We start from the raw sequence: 5,298 nt of genomic DNA on the forward strand, positions 1-5,298 counted from the left end.
TCCTGGTGTTTGTGTGGTGGTATCTCATCATAGTTTTGATCTGTTGTTGTTGTTGTTGATTTGTATTTTCTGATGACGAATGATGTTGAGCATCTTTTCAAGAGCTTATGAGCCACTTATAGACCTTCTTCGGGGCGATGTCTATTCAGATCCTTTGCCCGTTTTTTTAAAGTTTATTTATTTATTTAAGTCCTCTTTACACCTGACATAGGGCTCCTGATCTTGAGAATGAGAGTCCCATTCTCCTCCCCTGAGCCAGCCAGGTGCCTCTCCTCTGCCTATTTTGTTTCAAAAGATTTTATTTATTTATTTGACAGAGAGAGAGAGAGTAAGTACAAGCAAGGGGAGCAGCAGGCAGAGGGAGAATCAGGCTCCTCACTGATCGGGGAGCCCAACACAGGGCTCAATCCCAGGACTCTGGGACCATGACCTGAATGGAAGGCAGATGCTTAACCAACTGAGCTACCCAGGCACCCCTCCTCTGCTCATATTTAATTGACATTTATTTTTCCATTTTTGAGTTATATGGCTTCTTTGGATATTCTTATATAAGTTCCTTATCAAATATATGACTTGCAAAAAAATTTCTTATTCTGTATGTTGTTTTTCCACTTTCTCCATGGTGTTCTTTGAAGCACAAAAGTTTTTAATTTTAATGATGTCTGATCAATCTTTTTAAATAATTTTATATCTTATGGACACCTGGGTGGCTCAGAAACTTAGGTGCCTGCCTCAGCTCAGGTCATGATCCCAGGGTCCTGGGACAGAGCCGCACATCATGCTCCCTGCTCACTGGGAGCCTGTTTCTCCCTCTCCCTCTGTTCCTCTGCCTGCCTGTGCTCTCACTCTTTCTCTCTCATATAAATAAATAAAATCTTAAAACTTAAATTTGGATCTTACATTTAGGTCTTTAATTCATTTTGAGTTGATTTTTGTATATGGTGTGAGGTAGAAGTACAATTTAATTCTTTTGCACAGGGACATCAAATTGTCCCGGCATCATTCCTTGAAAAGGCTATTTTCCTTTATCGAGTTGTGTTGGTATCTTAATTAAAAAAATCAGTTGATTGTGAACATAAGGGTTTATTTCTGGACTCTCAATTCTATTCTGTTGGTCTTTTTTTTTTTTTTTTAAAGATTTTATTTATTTATTTGACAGAGGGAGACATAGCGAGGGGGGAACACAAGCAGGGGGAGTGGGAGAAGGAGAAACAGGCTTCCAGCCGAGCAGGGAGCCTGATGTGGGGCTCAATTTCCAGGACCCTGGGATCATGACCTGAGAGCGAAGGCAGATGCTTAATGACTAAGCCACCCAGTCGCCCCTTTTCTGCTGGTCTGTAGGTATAGCCTTTTTTTTTTTTTTTAATGTTTTATTTATTTGTTAGAGAGAGTACAAGCAGTGGGAGTGGCGGGCAGAGGAGAAGCAGGCTCCCCGTTGAGCAAGGAGCCGGATGCGGGACTCTATCCCAGGACCCTGGGATTGTGACCTGAGTTGAAAGCAGGTGCTTAACCAACTGAGCCACCCAGGCTTCCCTGCAAGTATATCCTTATGCTGGTCCCACACCATCTTGAAGGTAACTGAATTTGAGCTGGGCCAAATTAACTGGACCTAGGAATACAGAGTCACAGAGCTTCCTTCTCTTTCCACAGTGCTTTAGAATTTTCAAGGTGCTTTCATACACATGAGATCACCCAAATCTTGCAGCAACTGAGAGAAAACATGGACGCTCGAAAGGCTTAGTGGTGTATCCCTAGACTGACTCAGCCAGAAACAGTGACCAACCTGTCACGTGCTCTCATTACCCTGGCCCATCCCCTCCTGGTTGAGTCCAGAAATTTGGGAGAAGAAAAACAAAAACAAAAACAGAAACAGAGAAATATTAGAGCCAAAATGACAGGAAGTGTGTAAAACACACCGATTATACATATTTGGCTCCTAATCAGCTTATGATAAAATTTCCCTTCTCCTGTATGGACAAGACATGGAATGTTCTGGGTAATCCATGGTTTTGCTTGGGTCTTTGCTCCTTCAAAGAATGAAAACACAGTGAAATACTCTCAACACCAAAACCACATGGACTGTAATTTAATCTTTAATTTTGTTGTTGTTGTCATTCTAGAAGACTCTTCAGTGTATTTTAAAGCAATGTTTCTTCAAGAGTGGTCTGGAGAAAACCTCAGCTATCGGCATCATCTGATAGAGGCGCTTGTAAAAAAAAAATGCATTCTTCAAATCTCCCAGGCATCCTGTGTCAACTGAAAATCACTGGGTGATTTTTTATGCACATTAGGGTTTGGGAACCACAGTTTTAGAGCAATGAAAGTCAAATTATGTATATCTATTATTATTGCACTCAAGAGATGCAGACATTCTTCTTAAAAGAGAGCTCTGGATCACAATAGTAGATTAATGTACCTCATTCCTACAAGTCTTTGCTAAAACATCACCCTTCCCTATAAATTTACTGATTTAAAATTGCTTATCAACCTCTTCTCCATGCCTCCTAACCTCCCTATCCCCCTTCCTGTCTCCACAGCACGTACGAACATCTGACATATTATTTATTTACCTATCTATTTACCTGTTTGTTAGCTAACTTCTGTCTCTAGAAAGCAAGTTTCACAAAGGTAGTGCTAGGAATACGGCATTCAAGGTGATGTCTGGCAGGTCGCAGGTGTTCAATAAATATTTGTAGAAAGAATGAAGGTACCAACTTGCATCAGAGTGCTTGGGCATAATGTCATTTGTCCCTTGGGTTTCTGGAAAGGATTTTTTTTTTTTTTTACACTATAAAGCAAATTATTCTTTCCTTCTTGGAGTGATGCTTGGTGTGTGTAGTAGGAGAGAGAAAGAGCTGGAATGGCATCCTCTAATCTCCTAATTCTGGAGTCTGGGCCGGTTGCTCTGAAGATAATTTTTCCTTAATACCACTGAGATCCTCAATTTACTACAAGGATCATGCATTTACAGCTGCATTGTCCTATGAGGGCTACCCCTACTGGGAACAAAGTGGACTGAAGCAGCTAGGCTGAGATGAACCTATGGTAGCAGGTTCATAAGTCCACTGTGCCTCAAACCAGGTAGGGACAACAACTAGATGAGATGCTGCCCCTTTTGAAAACCTGAATGAGAATGCTAATCAATGGATCCTATCTTCATGTACCATTCATGCCGCCTTAACTGGCTCTAAGTTAACGACCCTTACCTGCTACCTATCCTCCAAGCCACGTGTCCAACATCATCAGCACACAAATCAATGCTCACTTGCCCCCCACCCCTGCCCCGCACCTCCCCATTGGGCCCATTTTACCCACAAGGGACCTGAAGTTTAGACCTACCAATAGCCCGTTCCCTAACACCTGATTCGCTACCTGCTGACCCTCATCTGTGTCACTCCCAGGACACACCTGATATTCCAGTTTGCAGTGAGGTGGTGAGAAATACCCTGGGTGAGGAGCCCTCCCCCACCCCCAGTCCAGGGGATGCTGAGAAGCTGTGGGGTAAGTAGGACAATAAAAACAGGAAAAAGCAAGTTTGTTTCTAGTGTTATGCGCACAGGGTGGCAGGATATACCTGCTGAGTGTTCCCAGAAGGTCCCCAAGGAAACCATTAACTTGAGTCTCTCACTGTTCTTACATGTGGGGTGGCTTGGGGGAGGGGGAGGGAAGGTATATTGAGAAGAGGGGGATGGGCACCGTTCCAGAGGTCAGGGTTATGCCGCACAGAGCTGCTGTGCACATTAATAAAAGGTAGATGACTGAAGGATGAATGTCAGGGTGAGCAGCAACGGGTTTGTCATCTAGGTTGTCGCTGGGTTATATAGGGTGGATTTAAGGTAGAGAAGGGGGAAGGAGTGGGAGGTGAGTTGGGAGGGAGGGGCTCCTGTGCCAATGAGATCCCTAGCAGGGATCGGGGGTGTGGGGGGAGTGGCTCTCTTGGCCTCCAGCTTTGACCCTTTCTTGGCTGGTCTCAGCCAGGGAATCGAGGAGAGGAGATGGGTCTGATGAGCTGGGGACAGGGAGGGTGGCCTCTAGCCCTGGAGCTGATCAGAATGGATATTAGGGTTCCCGGGCTGGAGGGAGTGAGTTTTGGGGGAGGGCGAGGTGGCTCCTAGGAGCCCAGGGTAAAAGTATGGGAGGGGATTTCGGAGACTCAGGAGATGGAGGCGTGGGGAGGAGGAAGCGAGAAGTGAAGGCGTTTGCCTTCTTGGGGAGTAGGTCTCAAACTGAGGCGGAATGAGAGAAGTTAACTCCAAACGCAGTGGGGAGGCAGCTGAGGTGAGGGTCTTCCAATCCGAAGGCGCTGGGCTTAGAACTCTGCAAAAGAGGTGGGGGGGTCATTCGGAGGGGAAGGTGCACAGCTGAGCCGGCGGCCTCCTAAACTGGAAACGGGAGGTTCTAAGCGGCACTGACCTCTCCCCCAGCCTCGGTGGGGAGGACGGGTGAGCGTCCGGAACCGGCTTTCCCGAATCCAAACAGAAGTCTGAGTAGGGCTGACAAGTGAGCCAGCAGTGCGAGAAACAGTGAAGACTCCTCACACTGGGGGGTGCGGGTGGCATTAAACTGGAAACCCGTACTTGAAATTGGGGGGGGGGTTCCTCAATAGACCATACAGGAGGGATTTGGGGGAGCTAATAAGTACAGCAGGGGCCGAGAAGGGATTCAGGAAACTGACACGGTTTCTACTGGGGTGCTGATGGAGTCTTCCCACTCGAGACGCGAGGCATTGGAAGGGTCCCCCAGATTGGATACAGAGGATATGGGACACTGGGAGTGGGCTGAGGGCGGCTGAGGGGCAGCCCTGAATCAGGCTCTGAGGAAATTGAGGGCAGCTTCTCATTCCCACTGGGGGAATGGAGGGCTCTTCACCAGTTGGAACGCGGGGCGCATGGAGGGGGGCACTGGGGCTATCTCCCTCCCGACCCAGGGAGATTGGGCAGCTCTTAAATTCTTGATAGCGGGGACCTGAGAGGGAGGACTAGGGGGTCCCCGATCTGGAACCGAGCTACCTTGAAGGCACCGGGAAGCGCTTCATTCCGGGAGGGCGTTCCCACGGCCCGGCCCCGCGCTGGGGTGGGTGGGGGGTGCGGCCGCGCCCTGGTCCCGGCCCACCTCGGGATTCGGGGTCTCTCTCGCCCTCGGGGACCCGAGAGCCCGGTGGGAGCGGGGTCCGGACGCCGCCGCCTCCGCGGGCGCCCGGGCGCGCGGGCGAGCGCGGGGCTTTATGCGCGCAGGGCGGCGGGGGGAGGAGCCGGCAGGTCGGCCCCCGGCGGGCCCTCCCCTCGGCCGTCCCCGCCC

The 5,298-nt window shown here is 48.7% G+C and overlaps 1 long non-coding RNA gene across 2 annotated transcripts; it reads right to left on the reverse strand.

The window, feature by feature from the left end:
* Positions 1–2,083: 2,083 nt before the first annotated feature.
* On the reverse strand, positions 2,084–5,184 carry LOC116572440. 2 transcript variants are annotated; one of them, XR_004278326.1, is made up of 4 exons: positions 5,010–5,184; positions 3,575–4,317; positions 2,583–2,760; positions 2,084–2,206 (listed from the first exon to the last, which is right to left on the reverse strand). It is a non-coding gene; the product is annotated as an uncharacterized LOC116572440 (long non-coding RNA). The 2 variants fall into 2 exon arrangements; XR_004278325.1 differs by having other exon boundaries at positions 2,084–2,760.
* Between the last annotated feature and the right edge of the window lie 114 nt (positions 5,185–5,298).

The sequence above is a fragment of the Mustela erminea genome, chromosome 13 (assembly GCF_009829155.1).
Source record: "Mustela erminea isolate mMusErm1 chromosome 13, mMusErm1.Pri, whole genome shotgun sequence".
NCBI lineage: Eukaryota > Metazoa > Chordata > Mammalia > Carnivora > Mustelidae > Mustela > Mustela erminea.